This window comes from Mauremys mutica, chromosome 7 (genome assembly GCF_020497125.1).
Source record: "Mauremys mutica isolate MM-2020 ecotype Southern chromosome 7, ASM2049712v1, whole genome shotgun sequence".
In the NCBI taxonomy this organism is placed as follows: Eukaryota; Metazoa; Chordata; order Testudines; family Geoemydidae; genus Mauremys; species Mauremys mutica.
The window spans coordinates 59,583,238-59,605,832 of NC_059078.1; the positions used below are offsets into that span (position 1 = coordinate 59,583,238).

The 22,595-nt window shown below is 43.4% G+C and overlaps 1 pseudogene; it reads right to left on the reverse strand.

The window, feature by feature from the left end:
* Nucleotides 1–314: 314 nt before the first annotated feature.
* Nucleotides 315–19,689, reverse strand: LOC123375087 (annotated as a pseudogene).
* Between the last annotated feature and the right edge of the window lie 2,906 nt (nt 19,690–22,595).

Genomic DNA, 22,595 nt, shown 5'->3' on the forward strand with positions numbered 1-22,595 from the left:
GCAAAATTAATTATACAGCAGACAGAAATAATCACAGAACCAGACAGAGATCATTAAAAAAAACATAGCAAAGTGAGAACTATAATGACCAAACAATACAGAAGTGAGGATTTCACAACCACATCTATACCGACATAAGGGGTTTCCCAGCTGTGTCTATTAAAAAGTGAGTTCTTACCAGACAGAAAACTATCAAACTAAATTTCCTTTTACATCTTCTAGGCTCTTCCCTTTCTCTGGAGGTGATAGATCGGATCACCTTCCTAACAGCCCCAGATTGCCTTATTTCAATATAACTATAAAATGTAAGGATGTGACTGCACGCTTCCAAGCTTATGGCTGCCTCTGCTGTTTAGCCAAAGGCATTGGCCTAAGAACAGGGCCTCAGACTGTCACAGTGAGAGAAGGCCCTTACACAGATTCTCTCTTTTATACTTCTATAACTAGCTAAATAATAAACATATACATAAATTCTTAAAGTATAGGCCTTTACAGCCAGGCTTAAATATCTATATCCTAACAGCTGGACACTCTTACCAACTCTTTGTCAATAAAGAAGCCTTAGAGCTTCCTAACAAAGTTTCCATAGTTGTCAACCAACCCACAAATAAACTAAAACATACCCAGCTTCTGTTCCAACCTGAGCCTGTCTAGGAACTCTGCATGATTATTCTACGTGGCTTTTTGAGTCAATTGTACAGTTATTTTTTGATATTACACATAATTTTGTTAAATCCAAGTTACATTAAAAAACTAGTAATTGATCTGTCTCTTTGAAGACAATGAGTTCATTTCTCTCACTGTGTAAATGAGTTCAGAATCAAAGACAATCAGATTAATGCACAAGTCTAAGGTGCTGAGGTGACTTTTCATTGTCTTTATTGAGGAAGAACACAGAGCTGGAATGATTTTGGTGCATTTGACATGAAGCTCGACTTGGGAGTTATATCAAAGTCTTTGGGGTCAATGACAGGTTTCAAGGTAAAGTTCTGCAAAATCGTTGTCAGTACCAAAAAGAGCTCCACCCTCTTCCACGCAAATTCGCTTCCCTGCAATGAAAAAGGAATTTTGAGTTGATGCTGGAGATCTTTCTTTGCAGCACATTTTAAATATGGTTATTATAGGAGCAAAATCTCAGGATTAAAGTTAGATGCACAGAGTGATTCAGGGCAAGTGCATGGAGGAAAATGGCTGTTTCTCAGAGTTCAGTAAGGTATGAAAGTGTATGGGGGTTTAAGAAGCCGCTCACAGACAATTTGAAGAACTGAGTTCCTATATTGCCGTTTTAGAGGCAGTTTGGGGTGAAGGGTGGGAAGATGTGGGGGGCAGGAAGATGCGGGGTTTGAGGAATACGTTATCCACATTCCAAATGAGCTAAACAGTTTTCTGGGGCAGTGACATGGTGGTGATTGAGTAGAAGGGGAGAAGTAACAAGTAGAGAGGTGTAGGTGTCCTGGGTAGCAGGATGGAGGAAGAAGGCTGAAAGGCACTGTTAACAGAGTGACAGGGAGGCTCGGTAGCTTACATTCAAGTAGAGAAGTTATGTAGCCCCTTGATGAGATCAAGAAGGCTGAGGTATTTAATGCCCCTTCTGCTTCAGTCTTCACTGGGAAGGTGAATGGTGACCACATATTCAACACAATTAATATTAACAACAAGAGGAAAGAAATGCACTCCAAAATAGGGGGAGAACTGGTTAAAGAATATTTAGATAAGTTAGACATATTCAAGTCAGCAGAGGCCAATGAACATAAGGGACTAGCTGAAGCAATCTCAGGACTGTTAGCAATTATCTTTGAGAACCCATGGAATATGAGTGAGGTCCCAGAAGTCTGGAAATGGAAAAACATAGTACCTATCTCTAACAAGTGGAAGAAAGAGGACCTGGGGAATTGTCGACCAGTCAGCCTGGAAAGATATTGGAACAAAGTATTAAATAATCAATTGGTAAGTACCTAGAAGATAATAGGGATATAAGGAATAGCCAGCATGGATTTGTCAAAAGCAAATCATGCCAAACCAACCAGATTTCCTTCTTTAACAGGGTTACTGACCTAGAGAACAGAGGGGAAGCAGTAGATGTGATATATCTTTGTTTTAATATGGCTTTTGACACAGATCCTCATGACATTCTCATTAGCGAACTAGGGAAATGTGGTTAAGATGAAATTACTATAAGGTGGGTTCAGAACTGATTGAAAAAAAATGTACTCAGAGAAAAGCTATCAATGGTTTGCTTTCAGACTGCGAGGGTGTGTATATAATGGGGTTCAGGAAGGGCCTTTCTTGTGTCCAGTACTAGTTAATATTTTCATTAATGACTTGGATAATGGACTGGAGAATATGCTTATAATATATGGACATTTATACTGCACAACTATAAAATGGGAAATAGCTAGCTAAGCAGTAGTACTGCTGAAAAGGATCCGGGTGGCGGAAGGGTTATAGTGGTTCACAAACTGAATATCAGTCAACCATGTGATGCAGCTGCAAAAAAGGCTAATAACATTCTGGGGTGGATTAACAGGAGTGTTGTATGTAAGACATGTAGGTAATTATCCCACTCTGCTCAACACTGGTGAGGTCTCAGCTTAAGTACCCTGTCCAGTTCTGGGCACCACGCTTTAGGAAAGATGTGGATAAATTAGAGAGAGTCCTGAAGAGAGCAACAAAAATGATCAAAGATTTAGAAAACCTGACCACTAAGGAAAGGTTAACAAAACTGGGCATGTTTATTCTTGATAAAAGAAGATTGAGGACCTGATAACAGTCTTCAAATATGTGAAGATTGAGGACCTGATAAGTCTTCAAATATGTGAAGGACTGTTAGAAAAAGAACAGGGATCAATTGTTTTCCATGTCCACTGAAGGTAGAACAAGTAGTAATGGGCTTAATCTGCAACAAGGGAGATTTAGGTTAGATATTTGGAAAACTTTGTTTAACTATACAGAGAGTCAAACTGTGGAACAGGCTTCCAAGTGAGGTTATGCAATCCCCATCACTGGAGGGTTTTAAGAACAGGCTGGACAAATATCTGGCATGGATGGTCTAGATTTACATGGTCCTGTCGAGGTCCCTTCCAACCCTGCATTTCTAGGATCTCTCTCCAGCTGTCTATGCAGTTGGCTTTGTCTTACTGTATGTTTGGTACTCCCTTCAATTTTAGTGTTATCTCCACGTGTGATCATGGATTAATTTATACCCAACAGACACCACACAAAGCAAGACACAAAGTTGCCAGGCAGAGCGAAGAGAAGGGAGTGTGTAGTTAGTCAAAAAACTCATTTCAGACCAAGGAACAGAAAGTGACACTCTTTAAAGACGGATAGATGCATTGCTAGCAGGAGAGACTCTGCTTCATAGGCCACCGGAAAAAGTATGCACTAAATAGTCTGAGAGACACTAGGAAATTCAAGGCAAAGCCAGAAGACAGTCTAGGATTTGAAATAAAACGGCTTATTTTACCTATAGAAAAAGGCATGAAGAAGTCACTCTTCTTAAAGGCATCATTTTCGTCCAAGAAATGTCCCAGGTTAAATTGCTCTGGGTTTGGAAATTCCCTGCTGTCATATAGAACTGACTTCAGTGCAGGGAATATCATGGTGCCCTGAATTAGCAACTGCAGAAGAAAAGAGTTAAAGTGGATACTATCCAAAAGAGAGAAGCCTCCAAAATTCACTGAGCTGGACTGCAGAATCCATCTTTGTTTTTCTTCATTTCCTTGTGTAAGCAGAGTCAGGATGAGCTCTACCCTGACATCTGGTGGTGAATTATGGGGAGTGTGGAAAAGAATTTCAGGGGCTGATCGTGTTTGCATTAGGCACACCCACCCTGCCTGGCATAGCCCACAGCAGCCTGGGATGGTTGCTTTGGCAGCTGTGGGATCCCCAGTTTCTTTGTTGTTGGGGCGGGAGAGGTGGAGTGTTGTCACCCTGATTGTGTGGATGAGGAACTGTGAAACTGCTTTGTGACAGGGAGTCTCACCATCAATTGAGTGGCACTCGCTAGACAAAGGAGTGGGCTCCTTGTGTGAGACAGAAGCATCAATTGCACCTCCTCCTCTTCTCTCCACTGTTCAATAGCAGAGCTGATTTTTGATTCTCTTAAGAATCTAAGTTACAGGTTCCTGAGCTGAACTCACTAAGATCTGAAATCACTAAAGAGCTGTGCTAACTCGTGGGGGAGCCTGAAGCTATATTGCGGAGCAGAGCAGCTGGCAAAGCACAGCAGTTTGTGAGACAGTTGGAAAGCCCATGGAGTGAGCAGAGCTGAGCAGTTTGCGGGAATGGCTGGAGTGGATCACAGGATGGCTGGTGGAGCAGAGCAGCTGGCAGAGCGGAGTAGTTTGTGGGATGGTTAGAGCGGCCCACGGAGCGAGTGGAGCCGAGCAGTTTGCGGGGACGGCTGGAGCAGATCACGGGACGGCTGGTGGAGCAGAGCTGAGCAGTTTGTGGGGAAGACGGAAGCAGAATCCCACAGAGAGGCAGGGCAGTTGGCCCTGGACCATGTAAGGTGCCCCTTTCTACCCAGGCTGGCAGGGGGAAAACCCCTGCAGATTGACTCTTGAACTCTTGGGCTGCACTGACCTGGGACAGAGACTTTTGGTTTGTGGCACTTTTGGGACTGTGAGTGATCTTTGGGTTGCTGGGCTCTAGGGACATTTGGGGTATTGGACTTTGGAGTCTTGGGGTGATTTTAGGATTGCTGGACTCAAGAGCCCAGGGAAGAGGACACGGCCCAATTTCCTGGGGTGGGTCTTTGCTCATGCTCTATGAACTCTAGTTGAGGTGTTTTCCCAATTTAATGCTATGTTGTTTATCTCTTGTTATTAAACATGTTCTGCTACACCAAGACTCTGTGCTTGCGAGAGAGGGAAGTATTGCCTCTTTGAGGCACCCAGGGGTGTGTGTAAGATTTTCCCAGGTCACTGGGTGGGGGCTCGAGCTGGTTTTGCATTACATTGTAGGGAAGGGATCTCTATGTATTGAACCTGGCCCTTGCTGCTATCAATTTGGCCTGGCAGAAGGGTTACACTTGCATCCCCTGAACATCATCCTTTCAACCAGAAGCAGAAATATTAAAATTTCATGAGCCCAGTTATACCCACTGCACATCAGTTCACCCTTTGTACTACTCACTGGCAGATCTAAGATACATTGAGTGACTTTGGGCAAGTCATTTTTGGTGTCAGAGCCCTTGTTGCCCCCCTCTGTAAAATGGGGATAGCGATACTACCTCCTCTTGGTAAAGTGCTTTGAGATTCAGCAGATAAGTAGTATTATTCAGCATATCAGACCCAGCAAAATACCCCTGCCAGTGAGAGAGAAGCTACATCAAAGAAATTATTTTTGGGAAGTCCTATGGCCTATGTTATACAGGTCAGACTAGATGATCACAATCGTCCTTGCTGGCCTTGTATATCTGTCCACTAGTATCTTTGGAGGATGTTAAGCAGAAGCTACTAAAGTTAGATATTTTGAAATCAGCAGGTCCAGGTAACTTGCATTCGATAGTTTTAAAAGAGCTGGCCGAGGCACTTGGTGGACCATGTAGATTTTCAATAAGTCTTAGAGCAGTGGGGAAGTTCCAGAAGACTGGAAGAAAGCTAATGCTGTGCCAATTTTTAAAAAGGGTCAATGGGATCAGCTGGTTAATCACTGGTCTATCGGCCTGACATCAATCCCAGACAAGATAATGAAGCAGATATTATGGGACTAGATTAATAAATAACTGAAGGAGGAAAATGTAATTAATGCAAATCAACATGGGGTTATGGAAAATAGATTCTGTCAAACTAACTTGATATCCTTTTCTGATGAGATTACAAGGCTGCTTGATAATGGTAGTAGTGACGACATACTTAGGCTTCTGTAAGACATGACTGGGTATCATATGACATTTTGATTAAAAAAAACAGAACAATATAAAATTAATATGGCACATATTAAATGGATTAAAAACTGGCTAACTGATAGATCTCAAAATTTAATAGGAAATTGTTATTGAGCGGGTCTGTTTTCAGTGGGATCCTGCAGGGACTGGTTCTTGGCCCTATGCTATTTAACATTTTTAACAATGACATAGAAGAAAACAGAAAATCATCACTGAAAAAGTTTGCAGATGACACAAAACTTGCGGGAGTGGCAAATAGTGAAGACAGGTCACTGATTCAGAGCAATCTAGCTTGTTGGGTAAAATGGGCGCAAGCAAACAATATGCATTTCGATACAGCTAAATGTAAATATAGACATCTGGGAACAAAGAAGGCAGGCCAGATTTACAGGATGGGGCCTTTATCCTAGTAGAATAATGACTTTTCAAAAGATTTGGGGGTTGTGGTGCATAATCAGCTGAACATGAGCTCCTACTGTGACGCTGTGGCCAAATAAGCTAGTGCTATCCTGGGATGCAAAACAGGGGAATCTCGAGTATGTATTTGGCAGTGGTGAGATGCCTGCCGGAATACTGTGTCCAATTCTGGCACCCACAACTCAAATAATTAAAGGATTAGAAAACATGCCTTATGAGGATACATTCAAGGAGCTTAATCTGTTTAGTTTAACAAAGAGAAGGTCAAGGCATGACTTGATAACAGTCCATAAGTATCTATAAGTGCATGGTGAACAAATATTTAATAATGGACTCCCCAATCTATCAGAGAGAGGTGTAACATGATCTAGTCACTGGAAGCTGAAGCTAGACAATTTCAGACTAGAAATAAGGTGGAAGTTTTTAACAGTTAGAGTAATTACCCATCGGAACAATTTCTCAAGGGACGTGGTGGATTCTCCATCACTGACAAGTTCTTAAAATCAAGATTGGATGTTTTTCTAAAAGATCTGCTCTTGGACAAGTCCCATGGCCCGTGATATATAGGATGTCAAACTAAAGAATCACAATGGTCCTTACAATCTATTAGTCTATTTAATATAAATCTAAGTCTATTTTTCATTATTTAGTAAACAAAAAACAAGAATTAACTGTGTAAGCTTGGCTCACTATTAAAAATATCTTAACCTTGAAGTGTAGTTTTTATTTTTTATTTTTTTGTATTTGTATTGATTGGCTTGCATTCAGTTCCAGAAATAAGGTTGAGAGGGCTCTAATACTTTTTAAATGTATTCAGTCATTTCCATTTTCTGTGATGTTCTGCTTGTGAACTAATTGTGCCAAGAAATTTCCCCAGAAACAAAATCCCTTCGGCCTCAAAAGAAGAGAATGTTTCTGCATACTAGTTTGATATCAAAACCTTAGTAATTACCATTGCTAAATGCATTTTCTATTCCATATCGAAATGCCACAGCTAGAATCTGAAACCCTTTCCTGGACTGAAAGCCCAGTCTGCAGACTGCAAACTGCTGTTCTGATTCATGCAGAGGCTTGGAGGGATTCAATAATAATTGGTATAATATTGGTAAATCAGCAACAAAAAAACCACCACACAAAATCTAACTGAAGCATTTCTATTGCGAATAATTCAAAATTAAGAAGAGAAAAAGGTAAAAGAACTCGACCCTTCACAGACACATTGAGAACTGACCTTGGGAATAACATACTGTTTGAGATGAACATCTCTAGTCGCAGCACGTGAGACACCTAATGGGACAAGAGTGATGAATCTCTGGATTTCATGTACCACAGCATCTGTGTAGGGCATCTGGCTTCGATCCACCATGCAGGGGCTTCGACTTTGGCCAATCACACGGTCAATCTCTTTGTGAATTTTCTCTGTCATCATATTAATGAGGCTTAATTATAATGGTAAAGAAGAGGATTCCCATAGATTTGCCCACCATTGTGTCACACTGTCTGCAATTTGGGATTATAACAAACCTGGTCAATTTGGTGTTACAAAAACTTCACTGATCTGGACTGAGAGAGGAATTCAATCACAACGGCCTATTTAGCCTTTGGACCCTTTGCTCAGACTGTCAATACGGGGACAAGTAATACCCATTGTAATGGTGCTTTTTGGATGAGAACTCCTGCCTGCAGGGAACTGGAGTAGGAAACCACCCCCACCCCCCCCAACACATCTTCAGCTCACTTCACATAAACTAATGAACCACCACCATGTTACAATAACAGGCCAGGCATGGCGCATTTTGGTGGGAGATGTCTATATCCATTTACTGGTCCATGCATTCCTCACACCCCCCCAGGACCTAACATTTTGTGTGTTTGGGGAAGGGAGACTTCTACCTTCTATTTCTGGATATTTCAGAAGAATAAGGAGTCCATATATCAGAGTGATGCTGGTTGTCCCTGTTCCATCGACAAATAACTCTACTGTGCTTCGTACCAAACTTCCCACATTAAAGTCTGACTGGCCATTCTTTCGCTCCTGCAAAAAGATTTGGTGACGATCTTTGATTCTTGATGGTAAAACTGTAGGATATATTGAGATATTCAGATATATATTCTTCTACCCAGCAGGTGACCCACCTCTGATCATTATAAAAATCCCACAAAAATGGCCCATAGCACCTGACATTACAAATGTATTATCGTGGTGCATTGGGCCCTGTTCTGTGCATTAAGATGATTTTTTTTTACATGAAAGAGGAGAGCAGAGTTTGACCATTATAATGTATGCTCCTTGGGCGGAGAGCATGTCTTCCCTTTGGGCCTTCTCCAAAGCCATGTCCTATGTTGTTGCTTAACAAATTAATCCCGATGATACGTATAACCCACTCCACAGGAAAGCGGAAGGGCTGCTGCCTTCACATACCTCTCCCATTTTGACGAGGAAAACATCAATAAAGTCTTGAGGGTAGTTGAGATCCAGAGACTCTTTGTTCATCTTCACTCTTTCCAGATCTTCTGAACTCCTGAGCATTTTTTAAATATCCTCCGGTAAGGCCCAGGGATGTAATCCATGAGAGTCGGGAAAAAAGAGTGCAGCTATAAAGGATGAAATTAAAACACAGCTTGATATATCTGGACACAACAGTCATAGTGTTCACTCAAATGAGTCAAGTACAGCAGAACAATACAATGTTTCTTTGGCACCTTCTTATGAAAATGGATTCAACAGATCATTGCAAACTCCACTAAGTAATACTATCGAACATACATAAATTCCTCACAAAAACAGCAGTGACATTCAGTTATATCAGCTAAGGTATGCTCCATTTTTTCCCCACATAAAACCAACCCCAGTACACACATCCTTTTCTTGAAAAACAAAACAAAACACTCAAGTGCCCAATCTTAGCTCTGACCACAAATTTTCTTAAGCAGCAATAAACATGGATTGAGAACTGGTTAAAGGACAGGGAACAAAGGGTAGGAATTAATGGTAAATTCTCAGAATGGAGAGGGGTAACTAGTGGTGTTCCCCAAGGGTCAGTCCTCAGACCAATCCTATTCAATTTATTCATAAATGATCTGGAGAAAGGGGTAAACAGTGAGGTGGCAAAGTTTGCAGATGATACTAAACTGCTCAAGATAGTAAAGACCAAAGCAGATTGTGAAGAACTTCAAAAAGATCTCACAAAACTAAGTGATTGGGCAACAAAATGGCAAATGAAATTTAATGTGGATAAATGTAAAGTAATGCACATTGGAAAAAATAACCCCAACTATACATACAACATGATGGGGGCTAATTTAGCTACAACGAGTCAGGAAAAAGATCTTGGCGTCATCGTGAATAGTTCTCTGAAGATGTCCACGCAGTGTGCAGAGGCGGTCAAAAAAGCAAACAGGATGTTAGGAATCATTAAAAAGGGGATAGAGAATAAGACTGAGAATATATTATTGCCCTTATATAAATCCATGGTACGCCCACATCTCGAATACTGTGTACAGATGTGGTCTCCTCACCTCAAAAAAGATATTCTAGCACTAGAAAAGGTTCAGAAAAGGGCAACTAAAATGATTAGGGGTTTAGAGAGGGTCCCATACGAGGAAAGATTAAAGAGGCTAGGACTCTTCAGCTTGGAAAAGAGAAGACTAAGGGGGGACATGATAGAGGTATATAAAATCATGAGTGATGTTGAGAAAGTGGATAAGGAAAAGTTATTTACTTATTCCCATAATACAAGAACTAGGGGTCACCAAATGAAATTAATAGGCAGCAGGTTTAAAACAAATAAAAGGAAGTTCTTCTTCACACAGCGCACAGTCAACTTGTGGAACTCCTTACCTGAGGAGGTTGTGAAGGCTAGGACTATAACAATGTTTAAAAGGGGACTGGATAAATTCATGGTGGCTAAGTCCATAAATGGCTATTAGCCAGGATGGGTAAGAATGGTGTCCCTAGCCTCTGTTCATCAGAGGATGGAGATGGATGGCAGGAGAGAGATCACTTGATCATTGCCTGTTAGGTTCACTCCCTCTGGGGCACCTGGCATTGGCCACTGTCGGTAGACAGATACTGGGCTAGATGGACCTTTGGTCTGACCCGGTATGGCCGTTCTTATGTTCTAAACCATTGTAGCCTTTAAAAGGAAAATATATGTTAGACTTCCTGAGGCGGCAGTAAAAGGGTCAAATTCTCTATTGTGGTGTAACTCCCTTTATTTTGACTGAGTTATGCCAACAAAGAGTTTGGCCCTTCATTGTGCAATTAGCAAGGTTTTCAGGAATAAGGGTGTGTCTGGTGGCTGGCTGTGAGCTGGAAATGAAAGGAAGTTTGCTTTGGAGGTGAGAAATATCTTCAGATTCACTATCATGTTGCTTATATGATAAGGCATGTGACATGTCACTGGTGTGGATGTTAATATTTTAACTGGCAACTTGCTTGATTTTTACCAATAATGTTGACAGTGAATGTCCATAAGCCAACTTAATTCTGGGCTAATGAAGTATTTTGTGTGGGAATTTAAACAAGACTTAGAAACAAGTTTGAGGCTGGGTTTGGTAGTAGCTTCATCCTAATGAAGAGAATAATACCATGATGGGAATCTGAAATAACACTTGTTTAAGGAAAATTAATAGTTAAAGAAAGAAATCTCTGTCCTCTCCCCCAGTACAAATGAGGAGAATGGAATAAACCCCTGAACATTCCGCTGTCCAGGGAGAGCGCTGGAGCTTGTCATTTTCCTGTATGAGACTAATTAAAGTAACAAAATTTCTTATCTTCATGGTCAAACCGGTCCCCAAAGACAGATGACATTGGAGAGTGCGTGGGTAAGGAAGAGGGTGGGGTCAAAGGGCCGCCTTGGAGCAAAACAAAACTACAAAGAGTCAGTTTTAATTCAGTGTCTTCACCCCCGGCATCAGAGTCACTGGCAGCACGGGGACATTGTGGATCTCCCACCCCAGGGCAAGGTGGGGCTGACAGTAATATTCCATGGGGAGGGTGGGTTAGGGCTGCCCTAATCACCACTCTTACCTCTCACATGCTAAATTAAACAAACACCACTTTTTCTGCTGGCAATTAATTTTCACTCTGCTCTGCTGCTTGGCACACTGTGGTCTGATCAGGGGCCATCATTTTTTGGTATTGCCACCCTTACTTCTGCACTGCTGCCTGCAGAGCTGGACCCTCAGTCAGCAGCTGCCACTCTCCGGCCACCCAGCTCTGAAGGCAGCAACGCAGAAGCAAGGATGGCATGGTATAGTACTGCCACTCTTACTTCTGTGCTGCTGCTGGCAGGGCGCTGCCTTCAAAGCTGAGCTCCTGGCCAACAACCACTGCTCTCCAGGCACCCAGTTAAGAAGGCAGTGCAGATGTAAGGGTGGCAATACGGTGACCCCCCTAAAATAACATTGCGTCCCCCCTGCAACTCCCTTTTTGGTCAGAGCCCCCAGTTTGAGAAACACTGGCCTCCCCTGTGAAATCTGTATAGTATAGAGTAAAAGCACACAAAAGGCCAGATTTCAGGGGGGAGACCAAATTTCACGGTCCGTGACGGGTTTTTCATGGCCATGAATTTGGTAGGGCCCTAATCATCACTAAATCCTAGAGCACAGCAATCTCCCCTTGGCACTGCCAGCCCTGGCCGTGCAGCATAAATACACTGTTGTTGTGCTAACAACAGGAGTAAAGGCTCCCAGCACAACAGCAGGGGGGATGGGTTTGCTTTCTTCCTTCAGAATGTATTAAGCAGGCCCCACAGCTCAGCTAACACAGCTGGGGAGGCTGAATTTCCCGCTGGCTCACCAGTGACATCTTAGCTTCCGTTTCAGGTTCTTCCTTCCTCATAAGCACAAGGAACACACAGGGCTGGTAACTGAGAGCTAACCTGAGGCTGCAGCATCAGAGGGAGCAGCACAACATTCCTGGGGATTATCGGCAAGAGTTCACCCCTCTGACCTGAGAGTACAGTGCTCCTGGGGGAACATCCAGAAGCAGCATTTTCTTCATGCACCAGACCCCTGCTCGTGTCCCTCACCCGTCGATTCTCTTTGACTCATTCCCAACAGCAATAGCTGCCCCTTGGCTCAGGGTGCACAAGTAGAAGTAGCAGCATTAATGTGGTACCAGAGGTGGGGAAGGGTCTCACTGCATTCTCCTCTCCCACTTACAATTCACCAGATGGGCAGAGGCAACATCAGTGTATCCCTTAGTGTTGCATTAAATATTGCAAGAGGCAGGTGATCTTATGGCTCAGTTCCCCATCTCTAAAATAGCAGGGAAAATCATTCATTTCTGCCACTGTTTTCATTCATGTCTATTTAAGTTGTATGCTACTTGGGGCAGGGATTGTCTCAAACCATTTGTTCCAACAGTCTATACGCAAATGAGCCCCAACGTCAGCTGGGACTGTTAGATGTTACTGGAATATAAATAATAATTTAGGAGTGTAACTGGCACTGACATAGAAGAGCTCTGATATTTCACATATCTTGGCAGCATCCCACATACAACAGGTAGAACAGACAGAGACATTAAAGCCAGAATAGCAAAAGCCAGATATGCCCTTGTAACTCTAAATCTGATCTGGAGGAATACAAATCTTACCTTCCCAACCAAACTTCAAATATTTAGCATCATTGTAAAATCAGTCTTACTACATCGTGCTGAAACTAGGAAACGTGTTGAGACCTTATATCTATACTCCAAGTTCTTATAAACAGCTGCCATAGACAAATCCACAATATCAGATGGGTAGAAAAAAAAAACAAAGGAAGATGAAACAAAAACTGATGGGACAGGAAATTCTGGAACAAAAATAGAGATGGTTAGAACATATATGGGCAAAAGACTTGAATCACATAATAAGACAGGAGTTGGACTGGAACTCTCATAGCAAGAGGCAATAAGGTAGACCTTGGGGAACATGAAATGCACAATAGAAGCAGAATTGTTAGTTATCAAATTGAAATTGGAAGAACCTAAGACTGCAGGAGGAAATCAGCAAAGATGGAAGACCCTGGGGAAGGCTCTATGTCCCACAAGGAACAGAGAGGAATAAGATAAGAGAGAATGAGAGTCATTTATGAAGTATTGTAAATTTACACTGTGATTTCAAACATTCCTATAGAGCCCATCACTATAGAACAGTGGTTCTCAACTTGTTATCTGGGCTGCAGGGGCCAGGTGGCAGCGAAGCGGCAACAGGGACCTGACTCCGACCCTGGACCCCTGCCATGCAGGGCCAGCCGCCTGCCTACCCCAGACCCTGGACCCTCGCTGTGTGGCTTCCCCAGATCCCAGAGCTTGCAGGGCCAGGCAGCTGCCCCTGACCCTGCTGGGCTGGCCAGGAGCCCCAGACCTCCAAAACCCGTGCCAGCAGCTCTGATCCCAATGCGCTGACTGATGGGGTAGCCTGAACCCCTCCGCTGGGCAGCCAGGAACCTGGGGGACCCGGTATGTGGGCCGACCTTTAGCAGACAACTGAGCTGGGCTGCAGCTGTGTCCTAATTGGGCTGAATGCAGCCCGCGCTCCATGGGTTGAGAACCACTGCTATAGAAGGTAGGTGCCAAACATGTATCATATGTCTAGCAGAGAAAAAAATGAGAAGAAGCAAACTGTAGGCATAGGTGTCTTTTTAACCCAGCACACTGGAACTAACCCGCTCTAATCTGGCTCACTGTATTAGCATCTACCGACTCTAAACAAATACCTTCCATTTGCTCATTGATCACAGATCACAGGGGAGAAAATGTGAGAAAGAAACAGCCAGAAACGGTCATCTCTGGAACATTTCACTCATCCTTTCCCATTACATTAACACAGGTTGTTATATGTGCAGTTAATGGCTTGAGTAATAAGACGTTTGAACCAAACAATTAATATAATGAAAAACAGAAAGATTACAGTCTTTGACTCCTCAATTTCCAACAGACATGAAACAATCCCCACCATGTGTGTTTCTGAGCCTTTCCATCAGAAAACAAGTTTCCTCCTGGATACGCTCCTCAATGCTTTTCTTCCCCATCCCACAATTTCTCAGATTAGTGAGGGCAAATCGACAGAGCGGCTTCCACTGCTCCCCATTGCTGAAAATAATACCTAGAAATGGGAAGAGAACAGGAATGAAAGGAGGGAGGACCAGACTCAGTTTGCCTATTTGAAAAAATACCCAAACACTGGTGAGTCAAAGGTTCAGCTTCAACATCATTGCCTGTTTTCTACTAGGGAGATGACATTACCGTTACATTGCAATTACTGTTCACAGTATTGCTGTTGCCATGTTGGACTCTGGATATGACTGAGACAAGGTAGGTGAGGTAATATGTTGGATCAACTTATGTTGGTGGAAGGGACAAGCTTTTGAGCCTTACCAAGTTCTTACTCAGGTCTGCAGCAGTTAATTAGCACGTCCAAGCTAAAAACAAGGTGGGACAGACTGCAAAAAAGGTTCACTCTTAGGGCTAGTCTACACTTACCTGCCAGTTCGACGCGGAGAGTTCGACTTTTCGGAGTTCGAACTATCACGTCTAATATAGACGCGATAGTTCGAACTCAGGAAGCGCTCCGTTCGACTCCAGTACTCCACCACTGCAAACGGCGGTGGCAGAGTCGACCTTGGAGCCGCGGAGTTCAGTTCCGCGGCGTCTGGACGGGTGAGTACTTCAAACTAGGGTACTTCGAATTCAGCTACGCTATTCACGTAGCTGAATTTGCGTACCCTAGTTCGACCCCCGTTCTTAGTGTAGACCAGGCCTTAAAGAAACACTGTTTTTATGGCCCATTACAATATTTATTAGGCCTGGTCTACACTGAATGGGGGGGAATTGATCTAAGTTACACAACTTCAGCTAGACTAGATCCCCACTGGATCGATCACTGCCCGCTGATCCGGACGGTAGTGAAGACATACCATAAGACACCCTGGTGACTACTAACCCTCCATTATTCCACCACTGCAGAGGTTTTAATTGGCCATTATAGGCCACTTAATTTTCAGTGGTTTCCTACAATGTGCCCAAGTTACAAGCCTTTGAAAAAAAATCACAGTTCACACATGCTCAGTAGAGACTTCTTAGAATTTAGCAGCTAAAATCTCCAAAGTTTCTGTCTTCACTAGGCATGCACCAGCACCTCACAGATCCTGGTGCCTGTCCACATGCAAGATGACAAGCTACTGCTGCTCTCGGTTACTCCATTAACTCAGATGTCTGTGCAGTTGCGTAGGGAATCTTAATTCTAGCATTTCCTAACTTCTGAGTGCTTGACTTTACAACCTCAGTAATGTTCAAGTGTTATTTTTCCAGTGTAATCAAGTAACTATACTGAAGGTTGTTTTCACAGTCACTGTGATTCTTATGTAACTACACTCCACTTAATGCAGAAATAAGATAAAAGACTTCCTGAAAAGGACTTCTTGGCACTTCCATATTTATTTTTTCCTCACTACTAAAGAATCTTAAAAACTGAGACACCTAAGTGAAACAATAATACAAATAATCCTTCACTGCTTATGGGATATACCTAGCTAGTGAGCTCAGGGGAAGAACAGGATAGAAATTCATGGTTTGTTCTGACCCTCTTGGCCTCTCCAGCCCTGCTTTCCTGGCTGTATTCTGGGCCTACTAAAGTAGATTGGCCTGGCCGTTACCTGTCATAAACTTGTACTGACGTGCTTGGAACCATTCATGTCGGTGAACCAGTGGTTACCCAGGGTTTTCAGAACCCAAAACTGTGGTAACTTAACTGTTTCACTCTAGGCAGTGTCAGGAATAAATCAATGAGAACATAGCAATTCTGTCTGATAAATTATTGATATAAGCATGCTCTTATCTAAATCTATGATTTATTAGATATTAAGCACACAGACATAAGCAATAGGTTTGGAACATCCAAGATATAGTTACCCACAATCTGAGATGATTTTGAGTAATCACTAGCCAGACTTCCAGGGGCCCTCTTTCCATCCAGATGATAGGGAGTTTAGGTGTCAGCTCCTTTCCCAAAGAAAAGCTCCCACAAACTGATCTGAAGTATTTACTTTTACCAAATCTTTTATAGCTAACTAGAACAAAGCACATAACCTAGAGTAACTCCTAGTGGGTCAACATAAAAACCTCTGCTGGGTCCTCAATTCTTCTAATTTCAACAAACTCCTCATTAGCTCAAAACATTTCTGATATTTCTAGCCATAGCAACAATATGTCAGGGGCACCTAAAACCAAGGCACTCACTTTCCTCCATAACTTTCTATCCCATCCTCCCATTCTGATTAACAAACTGCAAGTATGCAGCTGTCTGCCCTTGTCTCACAGAGGCCTGAGATTATTCCTATCTATGTGATATTTGGTTTTCAACTAGCAGTGGCTGAACATACAAAATGGCTGACTGCTGTACTGTCAAGTTCTGGGGTACACACATGAATGTCAAATTCTGGGCAACAGTGGCACAATAGGGAACGGGCTCTTTCCTGAAACCAAGACTATTTATCCAATTTTTATTACTGTATGAATAAAACTCCAGCTGTTTCCCTTTTGTCTTTGCAACTGTGTTCTCCTCTATATGCTGAAGTTACTTGAAAGGTACCTCTTTCCTTGGCAGATTTTTCAAATATTGGCATACTTCCTCTTCCACTGAACTCGTCCCCGAGACCAATCAGAGCTTTCTTCACAATCTCATATCCATATAGCACCACAACCCGTTCTGAGCCTAAGTGTATTGTGAAAATTGGGCCATACTTTGCACTTAGCTGTAAAAGTTTAACACAAAAGACCAGTAAGTTTTAATTTAGATCCACTTAATTACAAATAAGAATGTTTGTAGATCAGATTACAAACTGATGAAAGTACTCTCATGCCACTGAGCTAATATTAGGCAAGTTTTACTACTGATCATTGTCCAGACTTGGCTATTTCAGCCCAAATCCTCCAAGGTACAGTATTTAGGAGACTAACTCCATTGATTTCTATAAGAGTTAGAAGCCAACATATCTTGGAGGATCTGGGTCTTCCTGACTTTTCAGTTCTTCACTTTATCTTAATACATTTTTAACATTTTCCCCTATAGATATGTTTATGCCTTCCCAAGATAATTATAAAACACAGATTGAATTATTTCATTATGAGAGGAGACTACATTAATATGGGGCCTTTCAATGGTGATCTTGAGCGCTATATAAAAATGACACTTCTAACTCCACAGAAATGCTGCCTGTGTTTATTCAGTCATGGCAGCTGATTTTATGAGGACAAGACAGAGTTTCCCTTCGTTTTACTCTTGTCAGCCTTGCAAAACCAAAGAGAGAAAAGTGAGATTCTGTTTCCCCTTTCACATCACCAGCAGAATTATTGTTCAATTTCCAATTGATTACACCTGTGCAAATCAACAGAGAAACACATCTGTATCTCAAGGCATAATGAGAAGAGAATAAAGGGGAACAGCTGTGACTGGGGGCAACATTTGTCTTGTACAACCCTCATTATTTGTGATGATTTGCGAGAAGGAAAGAATCCAACCTGTCTGTCCAATCCCAGGCTGTGTTTGCAGAGCTCGCTAAAAGGCCAGAACATGCAGTACTACAATGTCATTTCTTCAAAGCTGAGCTGCAGTTTCTGCCTTACCATCATTTTGTAATGCAGGCAAATATCATTAGAGCAATTTTACAGATGGAAAAATTAAGGCACAAGGGGGTTAAGTGATATGGCCAAGAGCACACCTGGAGTCTGTAGCAGAGGTAGGAACAGAACCCAAGGCTCACCACTGCCATTTCCTTACATAACCCACTAGAGCGCTGTCCCCACCCTGTGATCACTTGTACCCACTGCAGTGCAGCTGCGGGGGGCACTCTGGATTAGAGGTGAATAAGATCCCCTTTAATATGAGCAGTACATTATCCTGAACAGTTTACATCTAGCACCCAAGATAGATTGTTTAATGAAAAAATAAGTTGAAATTTGAGTTGATGTGGAATTGCCAACAGGCTAGGCTTGAGCCAGGCTCTGCTTAATGTCCATCTACAACCCAACAACTGATACCGAGTCTAGCGAGGCGGTGGGATATCCCACAGCCCCGCCGAGGGACGGACCTCCCCTAACACCAATGTGGGCGGAGTCACTGGGTCCTGTGCCCGCCCCTCAGAGGTCACGGCGCAGACCCGGAAGTATAAAAGCTCACCGGCAGAGCTCAGTTGGGAACCAGCCACCAGAGAGGCCAGACATCTGTGACCGAGCTCCCTCTGGGGAGACAGCAGAAGGCCGCGGCCGGCCTGAGGTTGCACCGGGCCGGCCGAGCCTACCCCTCGCTCATTACCCCGGGGAGGACTGGCCGAGCCTACCCCTCGCACGTTACCCTGGGGAGGACTGGCTGAGCCTACCCTGTGCTCATTACCCCGAGGAGGACTGGCCAAGACTACCCCACTCCAGCTACCCTGAGGAGGAGCCGAGCCTGCCTCTTGCCCGCTACCCCGAGGAGGAGCCGAGCCTGCCTCTTGCCAGCTACCCCGAGGAGGAGCCAAGCCTACCATCCGCTACTTACCCAGAGGAACCGATGGTGTTTGAGACCGTCGGCGACGCTACCACAACTCAGGTATCCTATGAGGGGGAGTGTGGAAGTAGCCCGGGGGCAGACCCCAGCCTGGCTGGCTGCAGTCTGGCTGCAACACTGCCAGAGCCTATGTCAGTGTTGCGGCCAGGATCCCCACTGACAGCAGCGAATTTCTGCCGCTGCTAGGGCCCTGGGCTGGGACACAGTGGAGTGGGAGGGCCTGTGTCCCCCCTGCCACCCACTCCTTGGGTGGCAGACTCCCCCTTTTCCCTGGCCCGGAGAGGCTAGGACCTCCTGATATTGAACTACTGACTCAGCCCCTGCCTAAGGGCCTGAGTCTCTGATCCTTTGTTTGCTGCCCTGCCCTGACCTAGGGCCTGGGCTATTAGTGAACTGCTGACTCAGCCCCTGCTTAAGGGCCTGAGTCCTTGACTGTGTGGCTGCGGCCCCACCCCGACTTAGGGCCTGGGCTGCTCTAGAACTCTTGGCTCAGCCCCGGCTTAAAGGGCCTGTGCCCCTGACCACGTGTCCACAGTCCCCCACTAGCGCAGAGCCCAGACGGACAGTGAGCTAGAAGAGTCGGTGGGATACCCCACAGCCCCGCCGAGGGACGGACCTCGGCCGGACACCTTTACACCGAGAAAACAGCCTTACCTCCTCTACATGTTGGGCAAGTTCTTCATATTCAGCTGCAGCGTGTTCTCTATGATGGGAAAAGCAACAGGCCCAGGAGGCAGCTTCCCACTTCCAGACATTTTTCTCCATGCCGAAAGGAAAAGAAAGGAAGAGATACAAATCACCAGGAAAACCACCAGGCTCTGTTGCTCCCAGAGGTTCCATTGCAGAGTGTAGCAATTATTCTGGATTCTGGCAAGATAAAAGAAAGGAAAAGTGGATCCTCGCTTTTTATATTGTATACAGCAGAAGTGGGTACAAGCAATTAGCCAATAGGAGCTGTCAGTTCCTCTGAGTTAACAAGATAAACTCTGGACTAACAAAGGTGACTGGAATCATCACACTTGGAATGGACTCTTGTAGATGTGCAGACTCACCCCTGCGGTGCCTCCTGCTGGTGACTTCTAGGAATTAGCTTGTTCCAGCACCAGAGCGCCCTCTGCAGGCAGGTGAAATTTCCATCCAACACATTACTGGCATGAAATCCCCAATGATGAGAAAAAGCGGAGAGGCCATGGCTCATGTACTCAAAAACGCGGAATGCTGCATACTGGTTTTGTTGCAAACTCTTCCAGTCTAGTGTTCCAGCCACATTGGCTTCTACAGGAACAAAGGACTGGAAAAATCTGGCTAGAAATCTGGCATGCCATGAGAAGGCAGCAAATCACCAGAGAGCATTCCATAGGTGGAAAGAGCTTGAGATGCAACTCAGGTTAAAGGCCACCATAGATGATCAGCATCAGGAGAAGATTGCATTAGAGTCTCTTTACTGGCAAAATGTTCTGAAAAGGCTCATTGCCATTGTGAGAATGCTTGCTACCGAAAACCTAGCACTGTGTGGCACTTCAGATCAGCTACATGTGCCAAACAATGGAAACTTCCTTAAAATTGTGGAGCTGATGATTGCGTTTCATGCTGTACTCCAGGAGCATCTAAGAAGAGTCACCACCCAAGAAATGTACACACACCACTACCTTGGAAAAACAATTCAAAATGAGATCATACAGTTACTGGCAACAAAAGTCAGACATAAGATTGTGGCAGATCTGAAGTCAGCAAGATGTTACTCTGCTATTCTGGACTGCACACCTGACATCAGCCATACGGAACAAATGACTTTAATGGTGCGTTTTGTAACAACAGAACCTAGTGAAAATGTCCCTGCAATGGTGACTGTCAGAGAGCATTTTCTAGAATTTATTGATATTGATTTTACAGGATCTTTTATGACAAACGTGCTTCTTAAAAAACTGGAAGATACAGAAATTGCAATAGCTGACATGAGAGGTCAGGGCTATGATAATGGTGCCAACGTGAGAGGAAAGAACAGAGGAGTGCAGACATGGATCCAAGAGTTAAACCTGCAAGCTTTTTTTGTTCCATGCAGTTCTCATTCATTGAACTTGGTGGTCGGTGATATAGCATCAGCTTCCAGTGAGGCTGCTGAATTTTTTAAATGTAATTCAAAGCATCTATGTATTTTTCTCTGCATCAACTCATCAATGGCAAATTTTGAAGCAAAATTTGAAGAGGAACATCCTCTCTGACCCTGAAACCACTGAGTGCCACATGCTCAGAAAGTTGAGTGGAGGTAATAAAGCCTATCAAAAACAAAATTGGGAAGATAGATGCCATTATGGAGGATAATGCTATGACAGGAATTGTTCATGGGAGAACAGTGGCAGACAGAAATGGAATCACAAGAAACATACATAACTTCAAATTTCTGTGTGGCTTAGTGTTGTGGCATGACATACTGTTTGAAATAAATGTTGCAAGCAAGAGACTCCAAGGTGTTGACCTTGATATATCTGGAGCAATGGAACAACTGGACAAAGCAAAATCATACCTACAGTCTTACCGGTCAGATGAGGGATTTCAAAACATTCTGAAGAATGCACAGACATTGGCAGAGGAACTTCACAGTAAAGCTATTTTCCAACCTATTCAAGAATACAAGAGTCACCGAAGAAGATGACATTTTGATTACGAGGCACAGGATAATCCCATAAGAGACCCCAAACAAAAATTCAAAGTTGAATTCTTTAACCAGGTGCTAGATTGTGCAATACAGTCAGTTGAAGAATGTTTCATGCAGCTCAAGGAACACAGCAGTATATTTGGGATGTTGTATGATATTCCAAAACTCATCACTATACATGAAGAAGACCTACACCAGCAATGCAGGGCACTAGAGACTGTGCTGACACATGATGACATGCGCGATTTGATGCGAGTGATTTACGTGATGAACTGAAAGCCCTTTCAAGATACATTTCAGCAGGATCAACTCCAAAGGCTATTCTGGAATATATGTGCACAAATAAGATGACCACCCTCTTTCCAAATGCTTTTGTTGCTCTGTGCATACTTCTAACACTTCCTGTAACAGTTACCAGTGTAGGACACAGCTTCTCCAAGCTGAAGTTAATAAAAACACATCTACACTCCACAATGACACAGGAGAGGCTGGTCGGCCTTGCAACCATCTCAATAGAGCATGAGCTGGCCCAGACTGTGGACCTTCAGCAGGAAGAAGTTTAAATATTTGCAACCAAGAAGTCACAGAAAGCACTACTTTGAAACAGATAAAAATGCCAATGTTTACTATGCAGACAAGAAAAGTTACATTTGCTGTTCAGGCGTTTGAAAGTTAAGCTTCAGAGCAGCAGCCGTGTTAGTCTGTATCCGCAAAAAGAACAGGAGTACCTGTGGCACCTTAGAGACTAACAAATTTATTTGAGCATAAGCTTTCGTGGGCCCACTTCTTCGGATGCATGGAATGGAACATATATTGAGGAGATATATATACACATACAGAGAGCATGAAAAGATGGGAGTTGCCTTACCAACTCTAAGAGGCCAATTAAGTAAGGAAAAAAACAAAAACAAACAAAAACAACTTTTGAAGTGATAATCAAGATAGCCCAGTACAGACAGTTTGATAAGAAGTGTGAGAATACTTACAAGGGGAGATAGATTCAATGTTTGTAATAGCTCAGCCATTCCCAGTCCCTATTTAAACCTAAGGTGATTGTATCTAGTTTGCATATCAATTCCAGATCAGCAGT